The sequence below is a fragment of the Amia ocellicauda genome, chromosome 17 (genome assembly GCF_036373705.1).
Source record: "Amia ocellicauda isolate fAmiCal2 chromosome 17, fAmiCal2.hap1, whole genome shotgun sequence".
Lineage (NCBI taxonomy): Eukaryota > Metazoa > Chordata > Actinopteri > Amiiformes > Amiidae > Amia > Amia ocellicauda.
Genome location: NC_089866.1, coordinates 11,002,803 through 11,019,791, shown reverse-complemented (window position 1 = coordinate 11,019,791; position 16,989 = coordinate 11,002,803). Strand labels below are relative to the sequence as shown.

The 16,989-nt window shown below is 40.1% G+C and overlaps 1 long non-coding RNA gene across 1 annotated transcript in view; it reads left to right on the top strand.

The window, feature by feature from the left end:
* LOC136713120 (uncharacterized) overlaps positions 1-16,989 on the top strand; it is a 163,914-nt gene that overhangs the window by 11,925 nt on the left and 135,000 nt on the right. The window contains exon 2 of the long non-coding RNA XR_010804908.1: positions 11,603-11,688. This is a non-coding gene — a long non-coding RNA (uncharacterized LOC136713120). The remainder of the gene's footprint in view (positions 1-11,602; positions 11,689-16,989) is intronic.

Sequence of the window (16,989 nt, the reverse complement as noted above, 5' to 3'; positions counted from 1 at the left end):
ATTGCAGGATGTACCCATTCACACAGAAAACAGAGATTGACGCTACAGAAGCCTGTGGAAAGTTCAATCATTTCCCTGTTTTGCAGTTTCCTTCCACTATGTTTACTGGGCGTTTGGTTGTAACCAGGGCGGCGGTTCGGTTTGGACTCACTACCAAGAACAAATATAGCGAAACATGAATGATACGTCCATATATGGTTCCCTTTCAAGCTATGACCAGGTCATCAAGCTGTATGGTTGTGTGTTTTAGCGGTGTGGTCACTGGACCCAGTGATCAAAGATCATTTGAACCAGTGAACCCAGTATGAGACTCGACTCTCAGTTAATGGTCATGTAATGAGAGGCATTGTGTGGTCTTGACATATACTTCAGCATGTTAAATCAACTCAATTGATTTTAGAAAAAAGCACAACATTACATTGTGTGTATATCTATGTCTACCTAAAGTCTGGGTGTGCAGAACTGCAATTGATTGATTGTTCAAAACAACTTTTTTTGTTTTTGTTTTTAATTTGAAATTACTGCTTTAAAATCAAATTAAATAACTCAAAACAAACTACCGTCAGTGTACACTGTAATGCAGTCTAACGTTTGCCTGTATAGCGATATTATATTTTGCATGATTTATTGGTATATAACTTCTGACAATAGTTAGCATTACATACGTCACTAATGTCATCAACATTCAGATTTACTGCGACTATATTATTTTCAACCATTTCTAACGACCCAGTCCATTTTTCGTTATGGTCACAAGTTCTTGTTCAAAGGTGGCTTAACCTTGTTGTGTTGTGGTTGCGAAAATGTGTCCCTATTCTGATTGGTTATGTCAGTTAGGTGACGCACTGCGTCAACAATGCAAGGACGTGACGTGTCATTTGCCAACATTCATTTTCCTGCTCCATTCACACAGACCCGTTACCGGAAAATTACCGGCATTTAGACTAGGACACTTGCCAGAAAATTGCTGGTATCAAAATGCAACCAAAAAGCCAGCAATTGTTTCAGTGTGAATGGGTCTTAAATTGTATGAGAGCTGAGATTGGGAGCTAATGAATTAGTTAATCACAGGCTACTTTTTATATTTAAGTGTAGGTATATACAGTATAATATACTATAAGCTTATTACATTAAAAAGTACAGACTTAATAGGCAATGTTGTTATGTGTAAATGGGCAATACAAGGTACCTACATATGACAACATCCTCAATTATTTACAGGCTTGGGCCTTATAGCAAAAATCATAGCAGTGAGCTGAAATGATTAACTATTGGGGATTACAATTTGAAAATAAAAAGATGCACAGCACACTTCAGAACTAATGTTTCACAGGTTTTTCCTACATGTTTATATATTTTCCCCTTTACTGTATAAAAACAAAAAAAGCATACACAGGCAGAAGACTCTTCTTGCACCCCCAGGATTGAAAGCGATTACAAATGTGAGAGCCATCCATTGTGAGTGGGATGCACACGGGTCCTGTTTCGAATAGGCTTTATTCCAGACTCATCCTGTCAGAGTCTCAATTCAGAGTGCTTTCATTTAGCCCGATGGAAACAAATTAGGCTGATAGCAATCAAATTGCTTTTGTGATCTGGCCCCGGAGGTGAGCTGAAACTGGATACAGTAGCAGATAGCTGGAGGGAATACAGGTAACAAGGACTAGGTCTAACACTGCCTTCAACAATATACTTTACTGTTTATGTGCTGTTTATATATATATATATATATATATATATATATATATATATATATATTTTTTTTTTTAAGCACACAAAACAAAATGGGCAAAAGCTGTATACGGAAAAAAGGCATTTGCAATGGTAACATAAAGCAAGTGACAGTTGTGCAGCTAAACACATGGTAACCTATACCTACACTCAAATAGGTGGACTGATTAGGAAATTAATTCATAGCCTTCATATCACACAATACTTGAACTGTTTATTGATTATTCTACTTTTTCTTCTCTTCCCCCTGTTTCAGAGTAAGCTTGTCAGCTCATTAGAAAAAATAAAATGTAGAAATATGTGACGTTGATAAAGAATGAAATTGTAAAACTGGGATCTAGCTCACCCCTGGAGTCAGAGTCTTGCTGTGGCAGTACCATTAATTAGTTAGGGCTGCTTGTGGGATCCTGGTTCTCTCTGGTTAGTTCTGCTGGGGGTGTTGAAGAGCCAACAAGGTCAGGAGCGCCTTCTGTAGTACTGTCTGGTACCGTATAGATGTGAAAGAAGATATGTGCCCTAGCTTTTGCACAATCAAAATGCCAACTCCAAGAGACGAGTCCTGACCAGACATTTAATAAGGGATACCGAGGTCTACTTTAATGTGCTCTCAGAGGGAGTCTCATGGGTAAGGAGCTTGATATCGGAATGTCTTTCCACCTGGTGTTTTCAATTGCACATGAGCAAGAGTCTGGTGAGTCCCTGAATGCAAGACATGAGCTGTGGTCTGTGGTGTTCGCAGCTGAGGCAGATACAAGGCCATGTATTGCTTTGTGTGTCACCATAAGAAGCTAAAAATCAATATGATAAGAGATGAGTTCAATGCAGATGTTTCAGGAAAGGCTGATAAGGTCCCTGGGCCAGGGCTTTGGTTGCAGAAGATGCTGCAAAACTGATATTTTCAATAATAAATGTATGGATTACTGAATAAAGGTGATAATTGTGGCATATAGAAAATATAAGGATGATACATTTCTAGAATAGATTAAAAATCTGTTTTTGTTCTGTATGGGCAGACTGGTATGTTGGAGGGGGAGCACAGGCCCCAGACTAAGGGGGCTCCTGCTTTAGCCACGCACTGATGCGCTCCCAGTCTGCCTGCCGTTGACCTCCTTTCACAGGCACAGCGAATCTGTCACACTGAGCTTTTTTGCACTTCGAAGTATTATGTTAAATTATTGCAATTAAGCCTGAAGTGTCTTGCTGTTTATTACAATATGCTGATGCAAGCACTATCCACTCCCCCAATAATAATAAAAAAACAAGTAAGCAATAGGAGTCAAGGCTGAAAGATGTTCTTGTTTGAGAGACAGCAGAAAGAGCTTGTGTTGCCTTTATGCTACATTAAATGCTGTAAACCCTTGATTAGCAATACAGTTTGTAACTGGTTTTGCAAATAGTTTAAGACAAGATGATTATGGTACTCCAGACAGCCTGGTTTATTTATTTATTTAATATGTTCGTGCCACATTCAAGGTCACAACCGTGGCTGCCAGTTTAACTATTTGCCTCACTTAGTGGTTTCAAAACTCTGGAATAATCTTGTCGGTTAGATCAGAAGAAAGTCAGTTTATGGAAACCTCTTTTTATCTGCAGAAGAATCATTTTTGCATCATAACAGCAACTGTTACCCACCAAGTCTGAAACTCTTGTCTTTTATGGAACTGTCCAGACTGCAATTGTTTTGGGCTTAAACATTTTATTTTATTTTTATTTTCCTTATCACCATTTGCCTTTAAATCTTTATCGGTTGTCTCTACGTTGAATCTGCATCCTAAGTATGAGAAAAAAAAAAATTGAGATTTTTTTTTTTTTACATCAGTGACCAAGCCTGTGATGTTGAAGAGATTACAATTCTCAAAAGATGAGAACAGCACACACCAAAAAATAATGATCTTTATTTCTTTGACTGTGGATATCAATGTGAGAATCCACAATTCAAAGCATTATCCTGCAGTAGGCTTCCCTGCATCGGATAAACTGGAGTCTGGTCTATAGTAATAAGTGGATTAAGCGGGGGACGGCAACATAAATAGACTTGATTGTGGAAAAATTATAAAACCATGAGACTTTATCTGAGAGATTAAAGGCTAGCAATTGGAAGAAGGGACAAATACACCAGCCCTTTGTTAAGATGATGGGGAAAGAAGGGGGAAGGAAGAAAGCAAACAGAAAAAGGAAATGTCAGAAAATAGGTCTGCAAAGTAAGTGAATAACAGAAAGGCTGCTGGGAAATGAGCTCTGATCACCTGCAATATTACGGGAATCCAGTGTTTGTGAAGATCAAGTGCAGTGGTGGTCTGAAATCAGAGAAGGATGAAATTCGTCTGGTGGAAACATGATAAAAACTGGTTAAGATCATGAGCCAGGTGGTTCCCTAGTTTTAGCCTGGGCTCTGTCGGCGACTGTCCATGTATCACTCTGAGTGTGTTACTGACTCTCCATGTCCTCTCTTTCAGATGAGATATAATACAAATGTCCTATTGCAAAGGACTTCTTATCAGCTTTGTTGATGTCGCTTTGGATAAAAGAGGCTGCTAAATGACTTAAGTTTTAGATTATTCCTGTCTGGGGTCTCGTGTGAAACCCGCTGGCTTTATGTTTTTCTGAAAAGCCTCCGCCAGTGTGCACATATTGCAATGAAATTGTACTTCATACGCTTGAGAGTTATGACAGCGGCTCACCTGGAATTAACACATTACATTCTCACACATTAGACATTCAAAGTCCCAGTCATGTGCAGGACTTGGAACAGTAGCTCTGTGTCTCAGTTTTACCAACCTCCCTTCACTCACACACACAAATAAGTATTATTCACACTCTCCCCCTCCCTGGAAACTAATGGTGCCGTGAAGCCTGATTTTAAGGCTGTATCGGTGCTGTAACGGGACTCTGCTGATGCGCAGGGTCATTTCAGGATGATTTGCCACTAGAAAAGGTGGAGGCAGTCCAAAGCATGGAGGAGGTGGAAATGGCAGCAGGCCTTTAGAATCCGGCTGCCTTCTCTAACTTTCAGTCTTGATGTTCTGGAAATGGCTTTTTCAGTATCACAGTGGAGTTGCCCTGTCCATAATAGAGATTGCAGACCTTTGTCCAATCTCCAAGTATGGTTTAAAAATCATATATATATATATATATATGTATATGCACTGATCAGCCATAACGTTATGACCACTGACAGGTGAAGTGAATAACACTGATAATCTTGTTATCATGGCACCTATCAGTGGGTGGGATATATTAGGCAGCAAGTGAACATTTTGTCCACAAAGTTGATGTGTTAGAAGCAGGAAAAATGGGCAAGCATAAGGATCTGAGCGACTTTGACAAGGGCCAAATTGTGATGGCTAGACGACTGGGTCAGAGCATCTCCAAAACTGCAGCTCTTGTGGGGTGTTCCCGGTCTGCAGTGGTCAGCACCTATCAAAAGTGGTCCAAGGAAGGATAAGCAGTGAACCGTTGACAGGGTCATGGGTGGCCAAGGCTCACGTGGGGAGCAAAGGCTGGCCCGTGTGGTCCGATCCATCAGACGAGCTACTGTAGCTCAAATTGCTGAAAAAGTGAATGCTGGTTCTGATAGAAAGGTGTCAGAACACACAGTGCATCGCAGTTTGTTGCGTATGGGGCTGCGTAGCCGCAGACCAGTCAGGGTGCCCATGCTGACCCCTGTCCACTGCCGAAAGCGCCTACAATGGGCACGTGAGCATCAGAACTGGACCACAGAGAAATGGAAGAAGGTGGCCTGGTCTGATGAATCACGAGTTCAAGGTGTTGACTTGGCCTCCAAATTCCCCAGATCTCAATCCAATCGAGCATCTGTGGGATGTGCTGGACAAACAAGTCCGATCCATGGAGGCCCCAACTCGCAACTTACAGGACTTAAAGGATCTGCTGCTAACGTCTTGGTGCCAGATACCACAGCACACCTTCAGAGGTCTAGTGGAGTCCATGCCTCGACGGGTCAGGACTGTTTTGGCAGCAAAAGGGGGACTTACACAATATTAGGCAGGTGGTCATAATGTTATGGCTGATTGGTGTATATGAGGGGAGGATTTCAATGTACATTAAAATACTTAAGCATATCTGGAAAATAGTTGTGGTATCTTGGCCCATTAGGTTATGATATTAATATATTTCTTGGTGATTGGGTGATATCACAAAAGCTAAGTTGCTCATACGTATCAGCGGACTGTAAATATTGTTTGGATAATAGTTTGCATTAGTTCTATTCAATTATGGTTCTGTCTCGGTTGAGCTGCATTTCCAGCCATTAAAGCATTACCTTTCCATTTCCCTGGCTCCTCAGCCCGGCGTTATTAGTGTCTCCCTAGTGTGATTTGCACCCTATAAACAAGTAAGCTATCATTTCCACCTTCCTGAAGGAGATAATGGTTTCTCTGTGGCAGCCCCTGACTCTCAGATGCACTGAGTCCCAGTAAATGGGTGAAAGATTCCCTTTTGCTCATGGAGGCGCACGTAATTTGCACAAATGGATGCTTTAAGTGTTTGACATGTAGAAATTAATCAGTGCAATCCAGTCAAAGCACAATTAAGGTCACTGTGCATTTGGCTTAAAGGCATCACCCAAGATGCACGGTGCACATGCCCAGAGATCGAGACCCATACTATTAGGAAAAACATAAAACAGTCACCCAGGTGTCAACCCTCTGAGTGTGACGCCGGATGAGCTGGCATCTGTGCTTGTTTTGTAGTTTCCGGACGTTTGTATGCATTTCTAGACTTTCCCTGTGACCCCACACAAGTATGGTATGCTTCTGGTTTCTATTCAACCAGACACTACTTGACATTGTTTTATTCCTCTTCTGCCCGGTGTTTCCTGTATTAAAGGAGATTCTATCTTCCCTAAGTTCTGTGCTACCCTATTGATTATAGCTGCAAGATCAGACCGAGCATACCAGAGTTAAATTACAAACTGCAGCTCTCAACCATAAAAGGTGGTAAATAAAGCCTTGTTCTTGAATGAAGATTCTTGGTTCTTTTTCTTCTTTACAAAAAAACAAAATGACCTTGGTTTGTTTGTGCTTAATAGTTTTTTTTGTGTGCGTTTATTTTTATTATTTATTTATGTGGGACTCACTCAGTACATTAACAGGATGTTCCACTGTTCCTTGTACACAATTTCTATCCACAGCTCCTCGGCAGTTATTGATCACACTTGGGTTTCTGTATTCCTGGTACTGCGTGCTACAGCAGTACACTGCATATTAAATTACATCATTGATATAAACTTGCACATGAAATTATTTCAAGTCAATGTTCTTATTAATGACTCTCAGCACTAGAGTACACAGTGATTAAAAGGTAATGCAATATAATACAATTTAGCGCAATTGCTACCTTCACAAACTCTCTTTTCAGGGTTCAGGTTTAACCTGAAACTGACGGCATCATAGAAAGCTGTTGGGGAGTACAGGCATGCGCACTCGTCAGCTATCCGTCACTTGTCAGTTTCTTAATGTCCAAGACTATGGCTCACATAGTGCCCAGTTACTGCTTGGCAGAGGAAGCCATGTCAAGTAGAGACCTGCATTGTGGGGGTGAAATTAATTTCCTCCAGCTGGGATAATATCGCTTAAGTATACCCAAAAACCCCTTAATTACACTGAAATTGAAGCCTCTTTGTCAGCTTTAAAGTGACACTGATGAATGCGCAACAAGAGAAGAGCACAGATGAACTGCGGACAATGGCGCACCATTATACTGTGGCTAGTGACCTGGTGTCACCCGAATCCCTGCCTTTTAACTGCAACCAAAGTAATTAACATCCACCACACTGTAACACACAGACTGAGAGCACGCCTTTTGTCAGCCTGTTCTAGGTTTTTATTACAGCAAGTTACATCCAAGGTTCAACAGATTTTCCCCCGAAGGGGAAACAAAATAAGACAAATATACAGTTCTGTGTGTAAGTTTCAGCTTCTATATGAATATGTATAAGGTTAGTCTTTTTCTGGCATAAGCAAACTGCATGCAAAACAAAATGTTAACTGATATCTATGTATCTCTCTCGCTCATATATGTATATATATTCAGTATTTTGATGTCCCTTTCTTATACTATAAGTGAATGACAGGATTATTTCTTGGCATATTGTTCCAGACGTCTTGCAGAACAGTCCGTATCTCGTCTGGACAAGTAGGAGCCCTGTTTTTCTTTTCTGTTTCCATATATCTCCAGACACCCTCTGGGGAGTTTTTATCTGAACTTTCCTAGGGCATTCCACTGATTTAAAACTCCCATCGGTTTCCTTTGTTGACGACTACAGATTTATTAACTTAACAACATATTTTATCATCTTTATTAAAAACAAAAACATTTATGTTTCATAAAAATATAGTTTTGTAAAAAAAATAAAAAAATAAACATACCGGTCAGCAGAAATGTTCTCACAGCACTGTAAATAGATAGAAGTCACGCAGAGTATATATGCACAAAATCATTTTTTTTCCTTCTTCGTTCATTCAAAGCCTGAAATGAATTTCAGAAGTAAATCTCAGCTAGAGATTTTCAAATGTCAGCAATCCCCTTAATCAGTCTCCTCAAACAGAAGCATCAAATTGAATATGCTTCGACAAACAGCCTGTGCGATGTGTGTTCCTGTTAGTCCTTAATCTGCTAAACTCTGGGTAAATGACTGGCATTTGAGTCACTGCCGTACTATTTGGTTGCTCTGTAGTTCTTGTGCTGAACCCGCCGGTTTTAGTTTTTTTAATAGTCTGTGAACATTATAACAGGAAGAGGTAGAAAACATAAACATAAAAATACAATAGTTATTTTGCTGGCCATGATAATGTTCTCAAATGCAACTGCATTATAAACTTATATATATAAAAAGAAACAGTTGAAAATTTGCATTTTCCATTATGAAGTATTATAACAAATCCTTGTACAAAACCACAATGTTAGACAATGATGCACGCAAAATACATTGCCAGGTGAAGGATTAAAATTATCTACTTCAAACGTAGTCTTTTGTAGTAGACCCAAGAACTGAAAAGCTGTTCTCATCGTCTGTAGTGTGAATTAGCACAGCACAATATAACATTTAATGAACCCAATGTGAGTAGACCTGAGTTCCTCTAATTTTACTTTGTGTATACATTCCTAAAGTTATCTTCCAAGGATTTTGCTGGTAAATTTTTTTTGCCTGTGATTGAAATACCTGAACGTAACAGACTGAGCCATAAACGTTACTGGGGTGAATGAATAGTGACTTTTCCAGTATCTTAAAATGAACATGTGGCCCAATCTTTGAACTATTATCTAACTAGATACTTGCAGAGAGATTTGCAGAGTGCAATAAAAGCACAAGGAAATTGCTAATTAATGATTCGATACTGCAGTCTTACACAGACAGATGTACACATACATTTATTAAACAACACACACACACATCCCCAAATCTTATTTCATAATAAAAAATAATTATCTGCTAGCTATAACTATAAAATAAATGTATTTTAATGTATTTAATAAGCAAGTGAATAAGTAAACAAACAAGCACCAACATATAAAGACAATAATATCATGGCTAGAAAGTTGAGCCTGAAGACACAGAAGGCTAGAAGGGTTACTCCATGAGCCTAAAACAAAAAAAACAAGAACGAAAACATCAGCTTTAATAGCAATGCACTGACTGCCTTCTTCCGAATGCCACCTCTGACTGAGCAGTATGGTCAGGGGTCAGGCAGTGTGCGCCGGGGGCGTGCTGTGCTGGCGTGTTGTGTTGCGTGTTGCCCGCTGCCTGGGCGGAGGCTCTGCTAGAGGAATGCGGACAGGTGGGTGGGAGGGCAAGGCGATGGTCACTGTGGATTTCCCCTTATGGTGAGACGGGAAGTGGACTGTAGCTCATTACTCATAAGCTTGGCTTCCTGCCCTTCATGGGAGGATTTTAATTTTTCTCTTGGTTTATGACAAGTTCCAGGTTTGTTGGTTTGTTTTCTTTTTGGCATGAACCAATTTTCTCTCTTTTTTTCCTTCTTTCCCTCAAAAATGAAACTTGGTATGAAAGCGAATCAAAACAAATCTCTCTCTCCTCCCTTTATCTGTATATCTGTGGTCCATATACACTACCAGTTAAAAGTTTTAGAACACAGTTTGTATTGAAATTTTAGCAGTTCAAGTCCACTGAATAACCTGAAATGATACAAAGGTAAGCGGTAAACTGCCAGGGGCTAAAAAAAAGTTTAGGTTACCAAAAACTGAAAAATAATGTACATTTCATAATGTGTGACTACACCTTCTTAAGCATTATTTGGCAGTGTTACACGCAGCTCCTGTGCATAGAAGTTACACTGTATTCCTACAATGCACACATCATTTGAAAGCTTATTCTCTTGACTACAAGCGCGTTTCATTCTCAAACGATTGACAGTTTCCATGTCGCCCGCCGTCATTCAGAGCCCGGGGGGTAAACGTGCAGTCTGCTCCAGTGAGGGAGGTCTCATTCAGATGGTCACAGATCACTCAGTTTCGATCGGACTTCTTTTAAAATAGGCTTGTTTTGTTCAGAACAACCTAACAACCTATTTGATGTTCTATCAAACACAGAAAAGTTCAGATCCAATTTTGTAAATCTTTGTGTATGAGTACACTTTAAACAGTTTTCCATTTTTACATTTTCAGCTCTCTACGGGTGTGTGTTTTTTCTACCAAAATGTGGATGGTCTTGTTTTGATCAGTAGACTTGTTCCAGAACATGTCATAATTGTCAATTGTTTATTTGTTCTATGCTTTAATTTCAGAGTACATTGAGACATTTTAACTGCATAAATTAAAAAACAAATAAAATGGAAAAATGTAGGTTTTAATATTTTATAACATTTAATATTATCATAATTATTATTGTACAGAGAGACAAAATACAAATGATGCAGCAAACCGAGTGCACAACTGTAGAGTGCTTCAGGACAGTGGATGCAGACCAAAAAACATTCACTTGGTCAGGCTTTGATGTTGTTCAGTGGGCTGTTACAGTACACTACAGTACACCCTTCTTTAAAGTGCAAACTACCTACTTATGAAAACAGATTTTGAAGCCATTGCATCTTAAAGGCAGTGAAGATGGCAATAGTTCAATTCAGCTGTTTTTCTTAGTTCTTCAACTTCATGATGGGAACGGTGGAATCAACCCAGGGCTCTGTCGTTCTCTGACTTCCTTTGAAATGTTTAAGGCTAATATACTGTCCGATCGATCAGCGGGAGAGTTTTGGGCAGGCTGTCAAACTGCATGGTCTGACACTTTGAAGCACCCGGCCCACCTACTCCACAGAACTGCAGCGAGGAACACATTCACAATTCTGAGTAAAAAAAGAAAGAAAGAAGAGAAAACCTTCCTTCCTTGGAATCGATCTCTATTCTGAAGGATGTACCTGAACAAGGCACTGCAAGCATACTGACAGGGCATTGATCCTAGCAGTGAGCAAGCACATTTGAAGGATGTCTTGTTCAATTAAACTTTCGCTAAAAAGGTGTAAAATGTGGCAAGACTGCTGACCCCTATTAATGCTTCACAGTTATTCTGTTTTCTACTGCGACAGCATGGCTAAACCACTGCTGCATATTACAGGGCCCAATCTCAGATTCCCATGCAGGAGTTCAGCACGAGATATATATATATATATAATTTCAGCTCCATTACATAGGAGGCTTGGGAATTGTGACTTATCGTTTCCTCCTTAATTGTGTGAGATTTGTTTCCTATTTCAGCTCTTGTATGGACTTGCTTTTCATTTAAGAGTAAAAACAAAAACAAAAACACACCAATACTTTCTTAAAAAACAGAGCTTATTTTGGCCAACACTCGTAATTTGCAACAGACACATTATACGCATTCTTTGCTTTTCGTCCACAGCGCACCTCCCCACGTGTTTGTGCAGACTCAGAGGAGAGGAGAGGACAGGAGAGAGAGCTAGAAGCTGCAGACTCTCAAATTAGCAGGTAAGGCCTACATGTGAGGTATTAGCAATGATATGTTTAACTGGGACTGTTTGTTTGTCTTGGAGCCTGCTTCCCTGGAGCTCAGCAGAGATCTGGGAGAGCTGTTTGATGTGCTTCCAAGGTCATTTACAGGGCAGAGAGACATCAGGGTAGAAAAGGAGACCCACTCTTACACAGACACCTGCTGTGTGTGTACAGGATCAATAATTAATAACTTTATGGTGCAGTACATTTCATGACTGGGGCCATCTTCATGAAGGGTGCTGTATACAGATGAGCAGGACAAAATCTGCTTTCACTGTTAAGTTGGCAACCGCATTTCAATAGTAACTGCAGGCAGTATTTGATCTTGGTTTCCAAGGCGAGGTGAGGCACAATGTAATTGAAACAAATACACTGACTTTTTGTCCTGCAGGAATCCAATTGCAACAAGTTGAACATGTATGTGTAAGTGAGCCAAGCAAATCATGCAGGAATTTATGATCAGACTTCTCTTTGAATGGATGTCCATACAAGGGATATTGTGCTTGTGGATATTGTGCATTACTGGATATGGGTGATTTGTGTGTTTTCGTTTGGCACATATCCAATAATGTGTATGAAAATTATTTTTTATAAAGCAATCCTTAAAATATTGGCATACCTTGAGACTGAAGACACATGTAGAGTAATAGGGAACAGTGGCACATATCAATTATTTATTTTTCCCCTCAAACACTGTTGGAAAGGAATTCTAAAGTTTAGATTTGCAATAGGTATCAGTAATTTTATAATTTTAATGATAATAGTATCCGTGTAAGAGATTGAATAGACTAATCAACTTGGCCTAAAGCTATAAATCATAATTAATTGGGTAGACCTATTCTCAACCCATAGCCCCAGTGTAATGTGAAACATCTTGCATGTACAGGTGGATCTTTGGACAAATTCTGAGTGGGCACTATTCTTTAGCTGTTCAAGCACTCTTGCATTGGAGCGACAATCTCAAAAGGCTGTCCTTTACACACATCAATAAAACCATCAATCATCATGTCAGTGGGCTTGGAATCGACCTCTTAATTTCTGGGTTCCCCTCGACTGAAGCACGAGTCATCAAGAAGAGAGAACTTATGAAGCAAAAACACACGCACACATGCACATAAGACAAAAAATGCTTGGTTACATTTCTTTGACACATCCGGAAAGCTCAAGACAAACACGTTTTGGTTTCGTCTGTATGCCGGCGTCTCTCTCCTCACAGAGCAAAGACACAAAGTGCGAGCCGTGTCCCTGGGCAGTAACATGTGTGAAAGAAGCTCTTTCCATGTGTGATGATCATATATTGCTTAAAACAATCAAGAGTCTGGTAAGATTTAGTTTAGTTTATTTTCTGATCTTGAGAAAAGAGGCATTCAAGTTTTCCATCTTCATCTTGTTGAGGGACGGATTGAACGGCAAATTAAATTGTTGGCGCTGTGCTAAATTTAAATGGAAAAAAACCCCGCGAGCAACAGCATTGCCATAAAGCTTTTATAAGACAGGAAGCCATATGGAACAGTTTGGGGTTATGAAATATATAATCTGCCCTTTTAATTCCCTGTCTTTTATTGCAAGTTGCAAACCAAAGTGTTTCTAATTATCCCAGCCTGAAAGAAATAAAAAAATCACTATTGTAAAACAAAAAGTGTGGAAACCTACTATAAAAAGCCCAGCATCCTTTTAGCTAAGAGGCATGCAGCAGGCAGATAGCAGGCACAGGGCGACTGCCACCAAGAGCTTCTCGAACTGATAAAAGCAGGGAACCATTAATAGGCCTCTCTTTGGTTAGGCAGGCCTTGGTGCAATTAAAATGCTCGTCTGCCTCCTTGCATTATAATTATTTGTCATTGCTCAATTGAAGTGTCTTGCATTAAGGGACTCTGACAGCAGCCAGCTCCTCTTACGACTGTGTTTGAAAGAGGAGTAAGTAATAATATGTTTTCCCCCCTGAAGAGCTTCCCCTTCTAACTGACAGCTAAATTTGATTGTCAGCTGTGCAGGAAGAAATAGGAAGTTCAGGCCCTGACTCAGCTTGTTTTACCCCAGTCTGAGGTAACTTGAGGGACAGTACCAAGGCCTGTGGGGATGGCTGCAAAATGAATGTGTGCCTTTTGGTATTCACAAGGCACCTTGGGTTGTTCTAAATGGTGCCAAAGCACTTTTCAACTGTAGGTGAGGAGATTTTGAAAATGGCCCATTTTACAGGTGCATTACAAAATAGCCTAATGCTGAGGAAGGGGGAGCTTGGGAGACTCATAAAGAGTGGGATAGTGAAGGGCAGTGAAACTGAGCTGTGCTTTTCCAATGTGAGTGCAGGGCAGGGTATTATTTAGGCAAACTCCATTTGATTTACCTGCTTCTGAACCGTCACTCCAGTCTTTGGGGTTTTGCAAGGAATAGAGGTGGTCTAGCTTGAATGAGTTTCACTGTGTGAGGAGCAGGTGGCTGTTTAGTGCTTAGAGTTGGGCTGCATCAATATTCTAGGATTTATGAGTCTTTCTATAAAGGCTGCCAAAAGCAGGCCTTAAAATATGGCATACCTTGAGACTGAAGGCACGTGTAGAGTAATAGGGAATGGTGGGAGCCACACTGTGCAAATGCCTGTCACATTGATTTCCTCTCTGTATAGATGTTTTAAATAAATACATTTCATAAATAAATAAATAAATGTTTTCCAGGCAGCTGATTTACTTTATCTTTCACAAAGAGAGACCCGGAAAGACAATCTATATATTGTCAGATCTGTCTTTTTTTCTTTGTCTTTTTTTTATTTTAATGTATTGCAAAGTTGCAGAGCCTTTTAGGAGTATTGAGCGGTGTCCTTATGGGAACAAGCGGCTTAGCTTTTGATGCTACACTTTGACACAGCATATGGATAACGTCTCGACCTTTGGCTCCATTTAGAGATCGTTACGCAACTGGTAACATGGTTGGCCAAAACAGATGAACAGGTTGGCCACAACATTCTTGATGTTGGGGATTCAGGTATTGAAACTCTCGAAAGGTGTAGACAAAGTCAATCTTCAAGAAGAACAACCTCAACATGTCCCTGGGGACACAAGTACCAGCTATATGTAGGAGTGTTGAGCATAGAAAAACAAGACAAGCCTCTTCACACAGAGAGGGTGGAAAAAAAACTCCTCAGCCACACTGTGTGAGTGGACTCTTTGTAATTCTTTAAGACACTGCTTGATGCGGTTCTTGGATCATTATGTGGCTACCAACCAAACGTGGAAGGTGGGTCGAATAACCTCCTGTGCTTTATAACTTATCTTATGTTATGAGGTCATGTCCCTGAACTTAAGGCAATTGTTACAAGAAGATTGCACAAAAGGCAATCCTGATACCTCTGCAACCGCATACTGAAGAAATGGCACCAGTGGCCCTTGCTTGGTCTGTCTGCCTTTAACAAGTCAGCTGAAGTCCAAAGGAGGACCTGTTTTCTGGCCCTTTATATATATTTATCATTATATTTGTTCCCATTTTATACTTATTTATCAATTATACACTCTTGGAGTTTGGGGCACACTGTTTCAGCCTGCAGAACACTTCACTACAAGTTTCCAGTTGATTGATCCGAGTCCAGATGGGGGGGTGCAAACTTTGAACTGCAGCTCCATTGATTTCCATTGGTTTCCATCCACTCTTACCAGTTTTGCTCTAGGCTGATTCATTGCTCGACAAACTCAGAAAATATATCCCTGATTAAAGAAGTATGAAATGAGCAATATTTATGAAACTGGGTGAATCGCCTCATCACATCATTTTAAATTAGAGGTTTGAATACTTCCCACTTCAGCTTTTCCTGCTCCATCACAGAAGGTGGTTTGGAAGTGTATTGTTCGAACTGTTCACCCTGCTTCAGTGCTCAGCTATTTCGTGTGTAACAGTGAGTCTTCCAACACTGCAGCTCTTAATGGAATATTCAATACAGAACTACAGAAAGCGCTGTAATGGCGAGCATTAGACTTAACAGGGGATTCGATAATAACAGAAGCATTTCACCTGCTCTTATCAAGCAGATCTGAGCTCTGTTTCCTGGTGAGAGGTGGGGTTGATTTCTTCTCCATGCCGCGTCTTGATCGAGCTCCCAGTTTATGCAGGACAAGAGTGCAAGCTGCTCTAATAACAACAAAGGAGCAAATTTTCCTTAAAGGACATTGATCCCTGTAATTGCTGTAATTGATCTTTTGCTAGATTAGCATTAAGATTACCAGGCCTCCCAGTAACATCTAGAGTTTTGCAGCCAAGCAACCCCCCCCACCTCAGTCCTGACTCTCCTTCTTCAACCAGCCCCCCCCCCCACCACCCCACACCAACGCTGATTTAGGAATAAGGACCATCTGTAATTGTTCCTGCTTACAGGTTTATTTCCTGAATATATTGCAATGGTATTGAATCCCAAAGCAAAAGTGCTGTAAATCTATTTGGCTGGATTCCTTCGTAACATCAGATGGCTTCATAATCATCAGAGCATCTGTATTTCACATTGTTGAGTGGGGGATAAAAGGCAAATAAATAACGAAGAGTTGGGAAAAATGAAAAAAGATAGATCTGTGGATTTATCCTATCAGAGCTGTCATGATATTTTGGTATTGGTAATCTGTCATAGCTCTGGGGTATTGCTTTGGGGCTGGTTCCCACTGGACCCCACAGAAAACAGGTCACAATGTGCCTCTGCATATTCCCCAGACTGAGATTAATCTGATTCTGTCCGGTGTAACATGTTAAATACTGGGAATGACTAATGCTTTCATTACATTGTGTTGGATGGATTCAAATGGTATTTACCCCACTTATAGAACAGTGGAAGAGAGTGGGTTTTTACAGATCTGTATAGTTATGTGTTGTTCGTCGTGGATAGTGATTATGTAGTTATTTGGCTATTTACCTTTGTAAAATATGACATCTAGTTCTTACAGCAGTTAGTGAACCTCCCCTGTGCCTGGCCTCTCTCTTTCTGTGTAAATAATTTAAAACCTTTTTCTACCTCAGAAATATATACAGCAGTACTTCAACATTAACACCTGTTATCTGATACAGAGTTATTAGGTGATGCATCTGGTGTGACATTGTTACATTCTTAATACAAATATGATTAATTAAACTATACTTTATCAGTAATAGTTTGTTGAACACTCAACCTTCATTCAACCTAGAGACAACTGTAAAGATTCCATTAAGCTGAACTGAGATCTGAAGCTGCCTTTTGTATCTGTTTCCCTAAACCCCACCTATCAAAAGCCCATCCACCCACGGTGCCGCATTGCCAGCAGACTTTGA